A 22,821-nucleotide genomic window follows, 5' to 3' on the forward strand; every position below is an offset into this window, starting at 1 on the left:
ATAACCACAATATTAACCCTAGAGGATAACCACAATATTAACCCTAACCTAGAGGACAATCCCAATATTAACCCTAGAGGATAACCCCAATATTAACCCTAGAGGATAACCCCAATATTAACCCTAGAGGATAACCCCAATATTAACCCTAACCTAGAGGATAACCCCAATATTAACCCCAACCTAGAGGATAACCACAATATTAACCCTAACCTAGAGGATAACCACAATATTAACCCTAACCTAGAGGATAACCCCAATATTAACCCTAGAGGATAACCCCAATATTAACCCTAGAGGATAACCCCAATATTAACCCTAACCTAGAGGATAACCACAATATTAACCCTAACCTAGAGGATAACCCCAATATTAACCCTAACCTAGAGGATAACCACAATATTAACCCCAACCTAGAGGATAACCCCAATATTAACCCTAACCTAGAGGATAACCCCAATATTAACCCTAGAGGATAAGCCCAATATTAACCCTAACCTAGAGGATAACCACAATATTAACCCTAGAGGATAACCCCAATATTAACCCTAACCTAGAGGATAACCACAATATTAACCCTAACCTAGAGGATAACCCCAATATTAACCCTAGAGGATAACCCCAATATTAACCATAACCTAGAGGATAACCACAATATTAACCCTAGAGGATAACCCCAATATTAACCCTAGAGGATAACCCCATTATTAACCCTAACCTAGAGGATAACCACAATATTAACCCTAGAGGATAACCCCAATATTAACCCTAGAGGATAACCACAATATTAACCCTAACCTAGAGGATAACCACAATATTAACCCTAGAGGATAACCCCAATATTAACCCTAGAGGATAACCCCAATATTAACCCTAACCTAGAGGATAACCACAATATTAACCCTAGAGGATAACCTCAATATTAACCCTAGAGGATAACCACAATATTAACCCCAAACTAGAGGATATCCACAATATTAACCCCAAACTAGAGGATAACCACAATATTAACCCTAGCCTAGAGGATAACCACAATATTAACCCTAACCTAGAGGATAACCCCAATATTAACCCTAACCTAGAGGATAACCCCAATATTAACCCTAGAGGATAAGCCCAATATTAACCCTAACCTAGAGGATAACCACAATATTAACCCTAGAGGATAACCCCAATATTAACCCTAGAGGATAACCCCAATATTAACCCTAACCTAGAGGATAACCACAATATTAACCCTAGAGGATAACCACAATATTAACCCTAGCCTAGAGGATAACCACAATATTAACCCTAGAGGATAACCACAATATTAACCCTAGAGGATAACCCCAATATTAACCCTAGAGGATAACCCCAATATTAACCCTAACCTAGAGGATAACCCCAATATTAACCCTAGAGGATAACCATAATATTAACCCTAACCTAGAGGATAACCACAATATTAACCATAACCTAGAGGATAACCACAATATTAACCCTAGAGGATAACCCCAATATTAACCCTAACCTAGAGGATAACCATAATATTAACCCTAACCTAGAGGATAACCCCAATATTAACCCTAACCTAGAGGATAACCACAATATTAACCCTAACCTAGAGGATAACCCCAATATTAACCCTAGAGGATAACCCCAATATTAACCCTAACCTAGAGGATAACCCCAATATTAACCCTAACCTAGAGGATAATCCCAATATTAACCCCAACCTAGAGGATAACCACAATATTAACCCTAGAGGATAACCACAATATTAACCCTAACCTAGAGGATAACCACAATATTAACCCTAACCTAGAGGATAACCCCAATATTAACCCTAGAGGATAACCCCAATATTAACCCTAACCTAGAGGATAATCCCAATATTAACCCTAACCTAGAGGATAACCCCAATATTAACCCTAGAGGATAAGCACAATATTAACCCTAGAGGATAACCCCAATATTAACCCTAACCTAGAGGATAACCCCAATATTAACCCTAACCTAGAGGATAACCCCAATATTAACCCTAGAGGATAAGCACAATATTAACCCTAGAGGATAACCCCAATATTAACCCTAACCTAGAGGATAACCACAATATTAACCCTAACCTAGAGGATAACCCCAATATTAACCCTAACCTAGAGGATAACCCCAATATTAACCCTAGAGGATAAGCACAATATTAACCCTAGAGGATAACCCCAATATTAACCCTAACCTAGAGGATAACCCCAATATTAACCCTAGAGGATAACCACAATATTAACCCTAGAGGATAACCATAATATTAACCCTAACCTAGAGGATAACCCCAATATTAACCCTAACCTAGAGGATAACCACAATATTAACCCTAACCTAGAGGATAACCACAATATTAACCCTAACCTAGAGGATAACCCCAATATTAACCCTAGAGGATAACCCCAATATTAACCCTAACCTAGAGGATAACCCCAATATTAACCCTAACCTAGAGGATAACCCCAATATTAACCCTAGAGGATAATCCCAATATTAACCCTAACCTAGAGGATAACCCCAATATTAACCCTAGAGGATAACCACAATATTAACCCTAGAGGATAACCATAATATTAACCCCAACCTAGAGGATAACCCCAATATTAACCCTAGAGGATAACCCCAATATTAACCCCAACCTAGAGGATAACCACAATATTAACCCTGGAGGATAACCCCAATATTAACCCCAACCTAGAGGATAACCCCAATATTAACCCCAACCTAGAGGATAACCCCAATATTAACCCCAACCTAGAGGATAACCCCAATATTAACCCTAGAGGATAACCCCAATATTAACCCTAGAGGATAACCCCAATATTAACCCTAGAGGATAACCACAATATTAACCCTAACCTAGAGGATAACCCCAATATTAACCCCGACCTAGAGGATAACCACAATATTAACCCTAGCCTAGAGGATAACCACAATATTAACCCCAACCTAGAGGATAACCCCAATATTAACCCTAGAGGATAACCACAATATTAACCCTAGAGGATAACCACAATATTAACCCCAACCTAGAGGATAACCACAATATTAACCCTAACCTAGAGGATAACCCCAATATTAACCCTAACCTAGAGGATAACCACAATATTAACCCTAGAGGATAACCACAATATTAACCCTAGAGTATAACCACAATATTAACCCTAGAGGATAACCCCAATATTAACCCTAACCTAGAGGATAACCACAATATTAACCCTAGAGGATAACCACAATATTAACCCTAGAGGATAACCCCAATATTAACCCTAACCTAGAGGATAACCACAATATTAACCCTAACCTAGAGGATAACCACAATATTAACCCTAACCTAGAGGATAACCACAATATTAACCCTAACCTAGAGGATAACCCCAATATTAACCCTAACCTAGAGGATAACCACAATATTAACCCTAGAGGATAACCCCAATATTAACCCTAGAGGATAACCCCAATATTAACCCCAACCTAGAGGATAATCCCAATATTAACCCTAATCTAGAGGATAACCACAATATTAACCCTAGAGGATAACCCCAATATTAACCCTAACCTAGAGGATAACCCCAATATTAACCCTAACCTAGAGGATAACCCCAATATTAACCCTAACCTAGAGGATAACCCCAATATTAACCCTAACCTAGAGGATAACCACAAGATTAACCCTAACCTAGAGGATAACCACAAGATTAACCCTAGAGGATAACCCCAATATTAACCCCAACCTAGAGGATAATCCCAATATTAACCCTAATCTAGAGGATAACCACAATATTAACCCTAGAGGATAACCCCAATATTAACCCTAACCTAGAGGATAACCACAATATTAACCCTAGAGGATAACCCCAATATTAACCCTAACCTAGAGGATAACCACAATATTAACCCTAGAGGATAACCACAATATTAACCCTAGAGGATAACCACAATATTAACCCTAACCTAGAGGATAACCCCAATATTAACCCTAACCTAGAGGATAACCACAATATTAACCCTAGAGGATAACCCCAATATTAACCCTAGAGGATAACCACAATATTAACCCTAGAGGATAACCACAATATTAACCCTAACCTAGAGGATAACCCCAATATTAACCCTAGAGGATAACCACAATATTAACCCTAACCTAGAGGATAACCCCAATATTAACCCTAGAGGATAACCACAATATTAACCCTAGAGGATAACCCCAATATTAACCCTAACCTAGAGGATAACCCCAATATTAACCCTAACCTAGAGGATAACCCCAATATTAACCCTAGAGGATAACCACAATATTAACCCTAACCTAGAGGATAACCCCAATATTAACCCTAGAGGATAACCACAATATTAACCCTAGAGGATAACCACAATATTAACCCTAACCTAGAGGATAATCCCAATATTAACCCTAGAGGATAACCCCAATATTAACCCTAGAGGATAACCCCAATATTAACCCTAGAGGATAACCACAATATTAACCCCAACCTAGAGGATAACCACAATATTAACCCTAGAGGATAACCACAATATTAACCCTAGAGGATAACCCCAATATTAACCCTAGAGGATAACCCCAATATTAACCCTAACCTAGAGGATAACCCCAATATTAACCCTAACCTAGAGGATAACCCCAATATTAACCCTAGAGGATAACCACAATATTAACCCTAACCTAGAGGATAACCACAATATTAACCCTAGAGGATAACCACAATATTAACCCTAGAGGATAACCACAATATTAACCCTAACCTAGAGGATAACACCAATATTAACCCTAACCTAGAGGATAATCCCAATATTAACCCTAACCTAGAGGATAACCACAAGATTAACCCTAACCTAGAGGATAACACCAATATTAACCCTAACCTAGAGGATAATCCCAATATTAACCCTAACCTAGAGGATAACCACAAGATTAACCCCAACCTAGAGGATAACCACAAGATTAACCCTAACCTAGAGGATAACCCCAATATTAACCCTAGAGGATAACCCAAATATTAACCCTAGAGGATAACCACAATATTAACTCTAGAGGATAACCACAAGATTAACCCCAACCTAGAGGATAACCCCAATATTAACCCTAGAGGATAACCACAATATTAACCCTAGAGGATAACCAAAATATTAACCCCAACCTAGAGGATAACCCCAATATTAACCCTAGAGGATAACCACAATATTAACCCTAACCTAGAGGATAACCCCAATATTAACCCTAACCTAGAGGATAACCCCAATATTAACCCTAACCTAGAGGATAATCCCAATATTAACCCTAGAGGATAACCCCAAAATTAACCCTAACCTAGAGGATAACCATGATATTAACCCTAACCTAGAGGACAACCCCAATATTAACCCTAGATAACCCCAATATTAACCATAACCTAGAGGATAACCACAATATTAACCCCAACCTAGAGGATAACCACAATATTAACCCTAACCTAGAGGATAACCCCAATATTAACCCTAACCTAGAGGATAACCCCAATATTAACCCTAACCTAGAGGATAACCACAATATTTACCCTAGAGGATAACCCCAATATTAACCCTAGAGGATAACCCCAATATTAACCCTAACCTAGAGGATAACCCCAATATTAACCCTAACCTAGAGGATAACCACAATATTAACCCTAGAGGATAACCACAATATTAACCCTAACCTAGAGGATAACCACAATATTAACCCTAGAGGATAACCCCAATATTAACCCTAGAGGATAACCACAATATTAACCCTAGAGGATAACCCCAATATTAACCCTAGAGGATAACCACAATATTAACCCCAACCTAGAGGATAACCCCAATATTAACCCTAGAGGATAACCACAATATTAACCCTAGAGGATAACCCCAATATTAACCATAACCTAGAGGATAACCACAATATTAACCCTAGAGGATAACCACAATATTAACCCTAACCTAGAGGATAACCCCAATATTAACCCTAGAGGATAACCCCAATATTAACCCCAACCTAGAGGATAACCCCAATATTAACCCTAACCTAGAGGATAAGCACAATATTAACCCTAACCTAGAGGATAACCACAATATTAACCCTAGAGGATAACCCCAATATTAACCCTAGAGGATAACCACAATATTAACCCTAACCTAGAGGATAACCACAATATTAACCCTAACCTAGAGGATAACCACAATATTAACCCTAGAGGATAGCCCCAATATTAACCCTAACCTAGAGGATAACCACAATATTAACCCTAGAGGATAACCCCAATATTAACCCTAACCTAGAGGATAACCACAATATTAACCCTAGAGGATAACCCCAATATTAACCCTAACCTAGAGGATAACCACAATATTAACCCTAACCTAGAGGATAACCACAATATTAACCCTAAACTAGAGGATAACCATAATATTAACCCTAGAGGATAACCCCAATATTAACCCCAACCTAGAGGATAACCCTAATATTAACCCTAGAGGATAACCACAATATTAACCCTAACCTAGAGGATGACCCCAATATTAACCCTAACCTAGAGGATAAGCACAATATTAACCCTAACCTAGAGGATAAGCACAATATTAACCCTAGAAGATAACCACAATATTAACCCTAACCTAGAGGATAACCACAATATTAACCCCAACCTAGAGGATAACCACAATATTAACCCTAGAGGATAACCACAATATTAACCCTAGAGGATAACCCCAATATTAACCCTAACCTAGAGGATAAGCACAATATTAACCCCAACCTAGAGGATAACCCCAATATTAACCCTAACCTAGAGGATAACCACAATATTAACCCTAGAGGATAACCCCAATATTAACCCTAGAGGATAACCCCAATATTAACCCTAACCTAGAGGATAACCCCAATATTAACCCTAGAGGATAACCCCAATATTAACCCTAACCTAGAGGATAACCACAATATTAACCCTAACCTAGAGGATAACCCCAATATTAACCCTAGAGGATAAAAACAATATTAACCCTAGAGGATAACCCCAATATTAACCATAACCTAGAGGATAACCACAATATTAACCCTAGAGGATAACCCCAATATTAACCCTAGAGGATAACCCCAATATTAACCATAACCTAGAGGATAACCACAATATTAACCCTAGAGGATAACCCCAATATTAACCCTAACCTAGAGGATAACCCCAATATTAACCCTAGAGGATAACCCCAATATTAACCCTAACCTAGAGGATAACCCCAATATTAACCCTAGAGGATAACCACAATATTAACCCTAGAGGATAACCCCAATATTAACCCTAGAGGATAACCCCAATATTAACCCTAGAGGATAACCCCAATATTAACCTAACCTAGAGGATAACCACAATATTAACCCCAACCTAGAGGATAACCACAATATTAACCCTGGAGGATAACCACAATATTAACCCTAGAGGATAACCACAATATTAACCCTAGAGGATAACCCCAATATTAACCCCAACCTAGAGGATAACCACAATATTAACCCTAACCTAGAGGATAACCACAATATTAACCCTAGAGGATAACCCCAATATTAACCCCAACCTAGAGGATAACCACAATATTAACCCTAACCTAGAGGATAACCCCAATATTAACCCTAGAGGATAACCACAATATTAACCCTAGAGGATAACCCCAATATTAACCCTAACCTAGAGGATAACCACAATATTAACCCCAACCTAGAGGATAACCACAATATTAACCCTAGAGGATAACCACAATATTAACCCTAGAGGATAACCACAATATTAACCCTAGAGGATAACCACAATATTAACCCTAGAGGATAACCACAATATTAACCCTAGAGGATAACCACAATATTAACCCTAGAGGATAACCACAATATTAACCCTAACCTAGAGGATAACCCCAATATTAACCCTAGAGGATAACCCCAATATTAACCCCAACCTAGAGGATAACCACAATATTAACCCTAACCTAGAGGATAACCACAATATTAACCCTAACCTAGAGGATAACCACAATATTAACCCTAGAGGATAACCCCAATATTAACCCTAACCTAGAGGATAACCACAATATTAACCCTAGAGGATAACCCCAATATTAACCCTAACCTAGAGGATAACCACAATATTAACCCTAGAGGATAACCCCAATATTAACCCTAACCTAGAGGATAACCACAATATTAACCCTAACCTAGAGGATAACCACAATATTAACCCTAACCTAGAGGATAACCATAATATTAACCCTAACCTAGAGGATAACCACAATATTAATTCTAACCTAGAGGATAACCATAATATTAACCCTAGAGGATAACCCCAATATTAACCCCAACCTAGAGGATAACCACAATATTAACCCTAACCTAGAGGATAACCCCAATATTAACCCTAACCTAGAGGATAAGCACAATATTAACCCTAACCTAGAGGATAACCACAATATTAACCCTAGAGGATAACCACAATATTAACCCTAACCTAGAGGATAACCACAATATTAACCCTAGAGGATAACCACAATATTAACCCTAGAGGATAACCCCAATATTAACCCTAACCTAGAGGATAACCACAATATTAACCCCAACCTAGAGGATAACCCCAATATTAACCCTAACCTAGAGGATAACCACAATATTAACCCTAGAGGATAACCCCAATATTAACCCTAGAGGATAACCCCAATATTAACCCCAACCTAGAGGATAACCCCAATATTAACCCTACCCTAGAGGATAACCCCAATATTAACCCTAGAGGATAACCACAATATTAACCCCAACCTAGAGGATAACCCCAATATTAACCCTAGAGGATAACCACAATATTAACCCTAGAGGATAACCCCAATATTAACCCTAGAGGATAACCCCAATATTAACCATAACCTAGAGGATAACCACAATATTAACCCTAGAGGATAACCACAATATTAACCCTAACCTAGAGGATAACCCCAATATTAACCCTAGAGGATAACCACAATATTAACCCTAGAGGATAACCCCAATATTAACCATAACCTAGAGGATAACCACAATATTAACCCTAGAGGATAACCCCAATATTAACCCTAGAGGATAACCCCAATATTAACCCAACCTAGAGGATAACCCCAATATTAACCCTAGAGGATAACCACAATATTAACCCTAGAGGATAACCACAATATTAACCCTAGAGGATAACCACAATATTAACCCTAACCTAGAGGATAACCACAATATTAACCCTAACCTAGAGGATAACCACAATATTAACCCTAGAGGATAACCACAATATTAACCCTAGAGGATAACCCCAATATTAACCCAACCTAGAGGATAACCCCAATATTAACCCTAACCTAGAGGATAAGCACAATATTAACCCTAACCTATAGGATAACCACAATATTAACCCTAGAGGATAACCCCAATATTAACCCTAACCTAGAGGATAACCACAATATTAACCCTAACCTAGAGGATAACCACAATATTAACCCTAGAGGATAACCCCAATATTAACCCTAGAGGATAACCACAATATTAACCCTAGAGGATAACCCCAATATTAACCCTAACCTAGAGGATAACCACAATATTAACCCTAGAGGATAACCCCAATATTAACCCTAACCTAGAGGATAACCCCAATATTAACCCTAGAGGATAACCACAATATTAACCCTAACCTAGAGGATAACCCCAATATTAACCCTAACCTAGAGGATAACCCCAATATTAACCCTAGAGGATAACCACAATATTAACCCTAACCTAGAGGATAACCATAATATTAACCCTAACCTAGAGGATAACCACAATATTAATTCTAACCTAGAGGATAACCATAATATTAACCCTAGAGGATAACCCCAATATTAACCCCAACCTAGAGGATAACCCCAATATTAACCCTAGAGGATAACCACAATATTAACCCTAACCTAGAGGATAACCACAATATTAACCCTAGAGGATAACCACAATATTAACCCTAGAGGATAACCCCAATATTAACCCCAACCTAGAGGATAACCACAATATTAACCCTAGAGGATAACCCCAATATTAACCCTAACCTAGAGGATAACCACAATATTAACCCTAGAGGATAACCCCAATATTAACCCTAACCTAGAGGATAACCACAATATTAACCCTAGAGGATAACCCCAATATTAACCCTAACCTAGAGGATAACCACAATATTAACCCTAACCTAGAGGATAACCCCAATATTAACCCTAACCTAGAGGATAACCACAATATTAACCCTAACCTAGAGGATAACCACAATATTAACCCTAGAGGATAACCACAATATTAACCCTAGAGGATAACCACAATATTAACCCTAACCTAGAGGATAACCCCAATATTAACCCTAACCTAGAGGATAACCACAATATTAACCCCAACCTAGAGGATAACCCCAATATTAACCCTAACCTAGAGGATAACCACAATATTAACCCTAGAGGATAACCACAATATTAACCCTAGAGGATAACCCCAATATTAACCCTAGAGGATAACCCCAATATTAACCCTAGAGGATAACCCCAATATTAACCCTAGAGGATAACCCCAATATTAACCCAACCTAGAGGATAACCCCAATATTAACCCTAACCTAGAGGATAACCCCAATATTAACCCTAGAGGATAACCACAATATTAACCCAACCTAGAGGATAACCCCAATATTAACCCTAGAGGATAACCACAATAACCCTAGAGGATAACCCCAATATTAACCCTAGAGGATAACCCCAATATTAACCCTAGAGGATAACCCCAATATTAACCCTAGAGGATAACCACATTAACCATAACCTAGAGGATAACCCCAATATTAACCCTAGAGGATAACCCCAATATTAACCCTAGAGGATAACCCCAATATTAACCATAACCTAGAGGATAACCACAATATTAACCCTAGAGGATAACCCCAATATTAACCCTAACCTAGAGGATAACCCCAATATTAACCCTAGAGGATAACCCCAATATTAACCCTAACCTAGAGGATAACCACAATATTAACCCTAACCTAGAGGATAACCACAATATTAACCCTAACCTAGAGGATAACCACAATATTAACCCTAACCTAGAGGATAACCCCAATATTAACCCTAGAGGATAACCACAATATTAACCCTAGAGGATAACCACAATATTAACCCTAGAGGATAACCACAATATTAACCCTAGAGGATAACCACAATATTAACCCTAACCTAGAGGATAACCACAATATTAACCCTAGAGGATAACCACAATATTAACCCTAGAGGATAACCACAATATTAACCCTAACCTAGAGGATAACCACAATATTAACCCTAACCTAGAGGATAACCACAATATTAACCCAACCTAGAGGATAACCACAATATTAACCCCAACCTAGAGGATAACCCCAATATTAACCCTAGAGGATAACCCCAATATTAACCCTAGAGGATAACCCCAATATTAACCCTAGAGGATAACCACAATATTAACCCTAACCTAGAGGATAACCATAATATTAACCCTAGAGGATAACCATAATATTAACCCTAACCTAGAGGATAACCCCAATATTAACCCTAACCTAGAGGATAACCCCAATATTAACCCTATAAAATAACCACAATATTAACCCCAACCTAGAGGATAATCCCAATATTAACCCCAACCTAGAGGATAACCACAATATTAACCCCAACCTAGAGGATAACCCCAATATTAACCCTAGAGGACAACCCCAATATTAACCCTAGAGGATAACCCCAATATTAACCCTAACCTAGAGGATAAGCACAATATTAACCCCAACCTAGAGGATAACCCCAATATTAACCCTAACCTAGAGGATAACCACAATATTAACCCTAGAGGATAACCCCAATATTAACCCTAGAGGATAACCCCAATATTAACCATAACCTAGAGGATAACCACAATATTAACCCTAGAGGATAACCCCAATATTAACCCTAGAGGATAACCCCAATATTAACCATAACCTAGAGGATAACCACAATATTAACCCTAGAGGATAACCACAATATTAACCCTAACCTAGAGGATAACCCCAATATTAACCCTAGAGGATAACCACAATGTTAACCCTAGAGGATAACCCCAATATTAACCATAACCTAGAGGATAACCACAATATTAACCCTAGAGGATAACCCCAATATTAACCCTAGAGGATAACCCCAATATTAACCATAACCTAGAGGATAACCCCAATATTAACCCTAGAGGATAACCACAATATTAACCCTAACCTAGAGGATAATCCCAATATTAACCCTAGAGGATAACCACAATATTAACCCTAGAGGATAACCCCAATATTAACCCTAACCTAGAGGATAACCCCAATATTAACCCTAACCTAGAGGATAACCCCAATATTAACCCCAACCTAGAGGATAACCACAATATTAACCCTAACCTAGAGGATAACCACAATATTAACCCTAGAGGATAACCACAATATTAACCCTAGAGGATAACCACAATATTAACCCTAGAGGATAACCACAATATTAACCCTAGAGGATAACCACAATATTAACCCTAGAGGATAACCACAATATTAACCCTAGAGGATAACCACAATATTAACCCTAACCTAGAGGATAACCACAATATTAACCCTAGAGGATAACCCCAATATTAACCCTAGAGGATAACCCCATTATTAACCATAACCTAGAGGATAACCACAATATTAACCCTAGAGGATAACCCCAATATTAACCCTAACCTAGAGGATAACCACAATATTAACCCTAACCTAGAGGATAACCACAATATTAACCCTAGAGGATAACCACAATATTAACCCTAGAGGATAACCACAATATTAACCCTAGAGGATAACCACAATATTAACCCTAACCTAGAGGATAACCACAATATTAACCCTAGAGGATAACCACAATATTAACCCTAGAGGATAACCCCAATATTAACCCTAACCTAGAGGATAACCACAATATTAACCCTAACCTAGAGGATAACCACAATATTAACCCTAGAGGATAACCCCAATATTAACCCTAACCTAGAGGATAACCCCAATATTAACCCTAACCTAGAGGATAACCACAATATTAACCCTAGAGGATAACCACAATATTAACCCTAACCTAGAGGATAACCCCAATATTAACCCTAGAGGATAACCCCAATATTAACCCTAACCTAGAGGATAACCACAATATTAACCCTAGAGGATAACCCCAATATTAACCCTAACCTAGAGGATAACCACAATATTAACCCTAGAGGATAACCCCAATATTAACCCTAACCTAGAGGATAACCACAATATTAACCCTAACCTAGAGGATAACCACAATATTAACCCTAACCTAGAGGATAACCATAATATTAACCCTAACCTAGAGGATAACCACAATATTAATTCTAACCTAGAGGATAACCATAATATTAACCCTAGAGGATAACCCCAATATTAACCCCAACCTAGAGGATAACCCCAATATTAACCCTAGAGGATAACCACAATATTAACCCTAACCTAGAGGATAACCCCAATATTAACCCTAACCTAGAGGATAAGCACAATATTAACCCTAACCTAGAGGATAACCACAATATTAACCCAACCTAGAGGATAACCACAATATTAACCCTAGAGGATAACCACAATATTAACCCTAGAGGATAACCCCAATATTAACCCTAACCTAGAGGATAACCCAATATTAACCCTAACCTAGAGGATAACCCCAATATTAACCCTAGAGGATAACCACAATATTAACCCTAACCTAGAGGATAACCCCAATATTAACCCTAGAGGATAACCCCAATATTAACCCTAGAGGATAACCACAATATTAACCCTAGAGGATAACCCCAATATTAACCCTAGAGGATAACCCCAATATTAACCCTAACCTAGAGGATAACCCCAATATTAACCCTAACCTAGAGGATAACCACAATATTAACCCTAACCTAGAGGATAACCACAATATTAACCCTAACCTAGAGGATAACCCCAATATTAACCCTAACCTAGAGGATAACCACAATATTAACCCTAGAGGATAACCCCAATATTAACCCTAGAGGATAACCCCAATATTAACCCTAGAGGATAACCCCAATATTAACCCTAACCTAGAGGATAACCACAATATTAACCCTAACCTAGAGGATAACCACAATATTAACCCTAGAGGATAACCACAATATTAACCCTAGAGGATAACCCCAATATTAACCCAACCTAGAGGATAACCACAATATTAACCCACCTAGAGGATAACCCCAATATTAACCCTAGAGGATAACCACAATATTAACCCCAACCTAGAGGATAACCCCAATATTAACCCTAGAGGATAACCACAATATTAACCCTAGAGGATAACCCCAATATTAACCATAACCTAGAGGATAACCACAATATTAACCCTAACCTAGAGGATAACCCCAATATTAACCCTAACCTAGAGGATAACCACAATATTAACCCTAGAGGATAACCACAATATTAACCCTAACCTAGAGGATAACCCCAATATTAACCCTAGAGGATAACCACAATATTAACCCTAGAGGATAACCCCAATATTAACCATAACCTAGAGGATAACCACAATATTAACCCTAGAGGATAACCCCAATATTAACCCTAGAGGATAACCCCAATATTAACCATAACCTAGAGGATAACCACAATATTAACCCCAACCTAGAGGATAACCCCAATATTAACCCTAGAGGATAACCCCAATATTAACCCTAGAGGATAACCCCAATATTAACCCTAACCTAGAGGATAACCACAATATTAACCCTAGAGGATAACCCCAATATTAACCCTAACCTAGAGGATAACCACAATATTAACCCTAACCTAGAGGATAACCACAATATTAACCCTAACCTAGAGGATAACCACAATATTAACCCTAACCTAGAGGATAACCACAATATTAACCCTAGAGGATAACCACAATATTAACCCTAGAGGATAACCACAATATTAACCCTAGAGGATAACCACAATATTAACCCTAGAGGATAACCACAATATTAACCCTAGAGGATAACCACAATATTAACCCTAACCTAGAGGATAACCATAATATTAACCCTAACCTAGAGGATAACCACAATATTAACCCTAACCTAGAGGATAACCACAATATTAACCCTAGAGGATAACCCCAATATTAACCCTAACCTAGAGGATAACCACAATATTAACCCTAGAGGATAACCACAATATTAACCCTAGAGGATAACCACAATATTAACCCTAGAGGATAACCACAATATTAACCCTAGAGGATAACCCCAATATTAACCCTAACCTAGAGGATAACCCCAATATTAACCCTAACCTAGAGGATAACCACAATATTAACCCTAGAGGATAACCCCAATATTAACCCTAACCTAGAGGATAACCCCAATATTAACCCTAGAGGATAACCACAATATTAACCCTAACCTAGAGGATAACCCCAATATTAACCCTAACCTAGAGGATAACCCCAATATTAACCCTAGAGGATAACCACAATATTAACCCAACCTAGAGGATAACCCCAATATTAACCCTAACCTAGAGGATAACCACAATATTAACCCTAACCTAGAGGATAACCCCAATATTAACCCTAGAGGATAACCCCAATATTAACCCTAACCTAGAGGATAACCACAATATTAACCCTAACCTAGAGGATAACCACAATATTAACCCTAGAGGATAACCCCAATATTAACCATAACCTAGAGGATAACCACAATATTAACCCTAACCTAGAGGATAACCCCAATATTAACCCTAACCTAGAGGATAACCACAATATTAACCCTAGAGGATAACCCCAATATTAACCCTAACCTAGAGGATAACCCCAATATTAACCCTAACCTAGAGGATAACCACAATATTAACCCCAACCTAGAGGATAACCACAATATTAACCCTAGAGGATAACCACAATATTAACCCTAGAGGATAACCCAATATTAACCCTAGAGGATAACCACAATATTAACCCTAGAGGATAACCACAATATTAACCCCTAGAGGATAACCCCAATATTAACCCTACCTAGAGGATAACCACAATATTAACCCTAGAGGATAACCCCAATATTAACCCTAGAGGATAACCCCAATATTAACCCTAGAGGATAACCACAATATTAACCCTAACCTAGAGGATAACCCCAATATTAACCACCTAGAGGATAACCCCAATATTAACCCTAACCTAGAGGATAATCCCAATATTAACCCTAGAGGATAACCCCAATATTAACCCTAACCTAGAGGATAACCCAATATTAACCCTAGAGGATAACCCCAATATTAACCCTAGAGGATAACCCCAATATTAACCCTAACCTAGAGGATAACCACAATATTAACCCTAGAGGATAACCCCAATATTAACCCTAACCTAGAGGATAACCACAATATTAACCCTAACCTAGAGGATAACCACAATATTAACCCTAGAGGATAACCACAATATTAACCCTAACCTAGAGGATAACCACAATATTAACCCTAGAGGATAACCACAATATTAACCCTAGAGGATAACCCAATATTAACCCTAACCTAGAGGATAACCACAATATTAACCCTAGAGGATAACCCCAATATTAACCCTAGAGGATAACCCCAATATTAACCATAACCTAGAGGATAACCACAATATTAACCCTAGAGGATAACCCCAATATTAACCCTAACCTAGAGGATAACCACAATATTAACCCCAACCTAGAGGATAACCACAATATTAACCCTAGAGGATAACCACAATATTAACCCTAGAGGATAACCACAATATTAACCCTAGAGGATAACCCCAATATTAACCCTAACCTAGAGGATAACCACAATATTAACCCTAGAGGATAACCCCAATATTAACCCTAACCTAGAGGATAACCACAATATTAACCCTAACCTAGAGGATAACCACAATATTAACCCTAACCTAGAGGATAACCACAATATTAACCCTAACCTAGAGGATAACCACAATATTAACCCTAACCTAGAGGATAACCACAATATTAACCCTAGAGGATAACCCCAATATTAACCCCAACCTAGAGGATAACCCCAATATTAACCCTAGAGGATAACCCCAATATTAACCCTAACCTAGAGGATAACCCCAATATTAACCCTAGAGGATAACCACAATATTAACCCTAACCTAGAGGATAACCACAATATTAACCCTAGAGGATAACCACAATATTAACCCTAGAGGATAACCACAATATTAACCCTAACCTAGAGGATAACCCCAATATTAACCCTAGAGGATAACCACAATATTAACCCTAGAGGATAACCACAATATTAACCCTAGAGGATAACCACAATATTAACCCTAGAGGATAACCCCAATATTAACCCTAACCTAGAGGATAACCACAATATTAACCCTAGAGGATAACCCCAATATTAACCCTAGAGGATAACCACAATATTAACCCTAACCTAGAGGATAACCACAATATTAACCCTAGAGGATAACCCCAATATTAACCCTAGAGGATAACCCCATTATTAACCCTAACCTAGAGGATAACCACAATATTAACCCTAGAGGATAACCCCAATATTAACCCTAGAGGATAACCACAATATTAACCCCAACCTAGAGGATAACCATAATATTAACCCCAAACTATAGGATAACCCCAATATTAACCCTAGAGGATAACCACAATATTAACCCTAACCTAGAGGATAACCCCAATATTAACCCTAACCTAGAGGATAACCACAATATTAACCCTAGAGGATAACCACAATATTAACCCTAGAGGATAACCCCAATATTAACCCTAGAGGATAACCCCAATATTAACCCTAACCTAGAGGATAACCACAATATTAACCCTAGAGGATAACCACAATATTAACCCTAACCTAGAGGATAACCACAATATTAACCCTAGAGGATAACCACAATATTAACCCTAACCTAGAGGATAACCACAATATTAACCCTAGAGGATAACCCCAATATTAACCCTAGAGGATAACCCCAATATTAACCCTAGAGGATAACCCCAATATTAACCCTAACCTAGAGGATAACCCCAATATTAACCCTAACCTAGAGGATAACCATAATATTAACCCTAACCTAGAGGATAACCACAATATTAACCCTAGAGGATAACCCCAATATTAACCCTAACCTAGAGGATAACCACAATATTAACCCGAGGATAACCCCAATATTAACCCCAACCTAGAGGATAACCCCAATATTAACCCTAACCTAGAGGATAACCCCAATATTAACCCTAACCTAGAGGATAACCACAATATTAACCCTAGAGGATAACCCCAATATTAACCCTAACCTAGAGGATAACCACAATATTAACCCTAACCTAGAGGATAACCACAATATTAACCCTAGAGGATAACCCCAATATTAACCCTAACCTAGAGGATAACCACAATATTAACCCTAGAGGATAACCCCAATATTAACCCTAACCTAGAGGATAACCACAATATTAACCCTAGAGGATAACCCCAATATTAACCCTAGAGGATAACCCCAATATTAACCCTAATCTAGAGGATAACCACAATATTAACCCTAACCTAGAGGATAACCACAATATTAACCCTAACCTAGAGGATAACCATAATATTAACCCTAACCTAGAGGATAACCACAATATTAATTCTAACCTAGAGGATAACCATAATATTAACCCTAGAGGATAACCCCAATATTAACCCAACCTAGAGGATAACCCCAATATTAACCCTAGAGGATAACCACAATATTAACCCTAACCTAGAGGATAACCACAATATTAACCCTAGAGGATAACCACAATATTAACCCTAACCTAGAGGATAACCCCAATATTAACCCTAACCTAGAGGATAACCCCAATATTAACCCTAACCTAGAGGATAACCCCAATATTAACCCTAACCTAGAGGATAACCCCAATATTAACCCTAGAGGATAACCCCAATATTAACCCCAACCTAGAGGATAACCCCAATATTAACCCTAACCTAGAGGATAACCACAATATTAACCCTAACCTAGAGGATAACCACAATATTAACCCTAGAGGATAACCCCAATATTAACCCTAACCTAGAGGATAACCACAATATTAACCCTAGAGGATAACCACAATATTAACCCTAGAGGATAACCCCAATATTAACCCTAACCTAGAGGATAACCACAATATTAACCCTAACCTAGAGGATAACCACAATATTAACCCTAACCTAGAGGATAACCACAATATTAACCCTAACCTAGAGGATAACCCCAATATTAACCCTAGAGGATAACCCCAATATTAACCCTAACCTAGAGGATAACCACAATATTAACCCTAGAGGATAACCCCAATATTAACCCTAACCTAGAGGATAACCACAATATTAACCCAACCTAGAGGATAACCCCAATATTAACCCTAACCTAGAGGATAACCCCAATATTAACCCAACCTAGAGGATAACCACAATATTAACCCAACCTAGAGGATAACCACAATATTAACCCTAGAGGATAACCACAATATTAACCCTAACCTAGAGGATAACCCCAATATTAACCCTAGAGGATAACCCCAATATTAACCCTAGAGGATAACCCCAATATTAACCCTAACCTAGAGGATAACCACAATATTAACCCTAGAGGATAACCACAATATTAACCCTAACCTAGAGGATAACCCCAATATTAACCCTAACCTAGAGGATAACCACAATATTAACCCCAACCTAGAGGATAACCACAATATTAACCCTAGAGGATAACCACAATATTAACCCTAGAGGATAACCACAATATTAACCCTAGAGGATAACCACAATATTAACCCTAACCTAGAGGATAACCACAATATTAACCCTAGAGGATAACCACAATATTAACCCTAACCTAGAGGATAACCACAATATTAACCCTAGAGGATAACCACAATATTAACCCTAGAGGATAACCACAATATTAACCCTAACCTAGAGGATAACCACAATATTAACCCTAGAGGATAACCCCAATATTAACCCTAGAGGATAACCCCAATATTAACCCTAACCTAGAGGATAACCCCAATATTAACCCTAACCTAGAGGATAACCACAATATTAACCCTGGAGGATAACCCCAATATTAACCCTAGAGGATAACCCCAATATTAACCCTAGAGGATAACCACAATATTAACCCTAGAGGATAACCACAATATTAACCCTAACCTAGAGGATAACCACAATATTAACCCTAGAGGATAACCCCAATATTAACCCTAACCTAGAGGATAACCCCAATATTAACCCTAGAGGATAACCCCAATATTAACCCTAGAGGATAACCCCAATATTAACCCTAGAGGATAACCCCAATATTAACCCTAACCTAGAGGATAACCACAATATTAACCCTAGAGGATAACCACAATATTAACCCTAGAGGATAACCCCAATATTAACCCCAACCTAGAGGATAACCACAATATTAACCCTAACCTAGAGGATAACCACAATATTAACCCTAACCTAGAGGATAACCCCAATATTAACCCTAACCTAGAGGATAACCACAATATTAACCCTAGAGGATAACCACAATATTAACCCCAACCTAGAGGATAACCACAATATTAACCCTAGAGGATAACCACAATATTAACCCTAGAGGATAACCCCAATATTAACCCTAACCTAGAGGATAACCCCAATATTAACCCTAGAGGATAACCATAATATCAACCCTAGAGGATAACCACAATATTAACCCTAGAGGATAACCACAATATTAACCCTAACCTAGAGGATAACCCCAATATTAACCCTAGAGGATAACCACAATATTAACCCTAACCTAGAGGATAACCACAATATTAACCCTAACCTAGAGGATAACCACAATATTAACCCTAACCTAGAGGATAACCCCAATATTAACCCTAGAGGATAACCACAATATTAACCCTAACCTAGAGGATAACCACAATATTAACCCTAACCTAGAGGATAACCCCAATATTAACCCTAGAGGATAACCCCAATATTAACCCTAACCTAGAGGATAACCCCAATATTAACCCTAACCTAGAGGATAACCACAATATTAACCCTAACCTAGAGGATAACCACAATATTAACCCTAGAGGATAACCACAATATTAACCCTAACCTAGAGGATAACCACAATATTAACCCTAGAGGATAACCCCAATATTAACCCTAACCTAGAGGATAACCACAATATTAACCCTAGAGGATAACCACAATATTAACCCTAACCTAGAGGATAACCCCAATATTAACCCTAGAGGATAACCCCAATATTAACCCTAACCTAGAGGATAACCCCAATATTAACCCAACCTAGTGGATAACCCCAATATTAACCCTAACCTAGAGGATAACCACAATATTAACCCTAGAAGATAACCACAATATTAACCCTAACCTAGAGGATAACCACAATATTAACCCTAGAGGATAACCACAATATTAACCCTAGAGGATAACCACAATATTAACCCTAACCTAGAGGATAACCCCAATATTAACCCTAGAGGATAACCCCAATATTAACCCTAGAGGATAACCCCAATATTAACCCTAGAGGATAACCCCAATATTAACCCTAGAGGATAACCCCAATATTAACCCTAGAGGATAACCCCAATATTAACCCTAGAGGATAACCCCAATATTAACCCTAGAGGATAACCCCAATATTAACCCTAACCTAGAGGATAACCACAATATTAACCCTAGAGGATAACCACAATATTAACCCTAGAGGATAACCCCAATATTAACCCCAACCTAGAGGATAATCCCAATATTAACCCTAACCTAGAGGATAACAACAATATTAACCCTAACCTAGAGGATAACCCCAATATTAACCCTAACCTAGAGGATAACCACAATATTAACCCTAGAGGATAACCACAATATTAACCCCAACCTAGAGGATAACCACAATATTAACCCTAGAGGATAACCACAATATTAACCCTAGAGGATAACCCCAATATTAACCCTAACCTAGAGGATAACCCCAATATTAACCCTAGAGGATAACCACAATATTAACCCTAGAGGATAACCACAATATTAACCCTAGAGGATAACCACAATATTAACCCTAACCTAGAGGATAACCCCAATATTAACCCTAGAGGATAACCCCAATATTAACCCTAACCTAGAGGATAACCACAATATTAACCCTAGAGGATAACCCCAATATTAACCCTAACCTAGAGGATAACCACAATATTAACCCTAACCTAGAGGATAACCACAATATTAACCCTAGAGGATAACCCCAATATTAACCCTAACCTAGAGGATAACCACAATATTAACCCTAGAGGATAACCCCAATATTAACCCTAACCTAGAGGATAACCACAATATTAACCCTAGAGGATAACCCCAATATTAACCCTAACCTAGAGGATAACCACAATATTAACCCTAACCTAGAGGATAACCACAATATTAACCCTAACCTAGAGGATAACCACAATATTAACCCTAACCTAGAGGATAACCACAATATTAACCCTAACCTAGAGGATAACCACAATATTAACCCTAACCTAGAGGATAACCACAATATTAACCCTAGAGGATAACCCCAATATTAACCCCAACCTAGAGGATAACCCCAATATTAACCCTAGAGGATAACCACAATATTAACCCT

General features: G+C 38.1%; 1 protein-coding gene across 1 annotated transcript in view; it reads right to left on the minus strand.

The window, feature by feature from the left end:
- Positions 1–22,821, minus strand: part of tbc1d2b (TBC1 domain family, member 2B) — a 170,453-nt gene that overhangs the window by 66,635 nt on the left and 80,997 nt on the right. The window lies entirely within an intron of this gene.

This window comes from Salvelinus fontinalis, unplaced genomic scaffold, assembly GCF_029448725.1.
Source record: "Salvelinus fontinalis isolate EN_2023a unplaced genomic scaffold, ASM2944872v1 scaffold_0001, whole genome shotgun sequence".
In the NCBI taxonomy this organism is placed as follows: Eukaryota; Metazoa; Chordata; class Actinopteri; order Salmoniformes; family Salmonidae; genus Salvelinus; species Salvelinus fontinalis.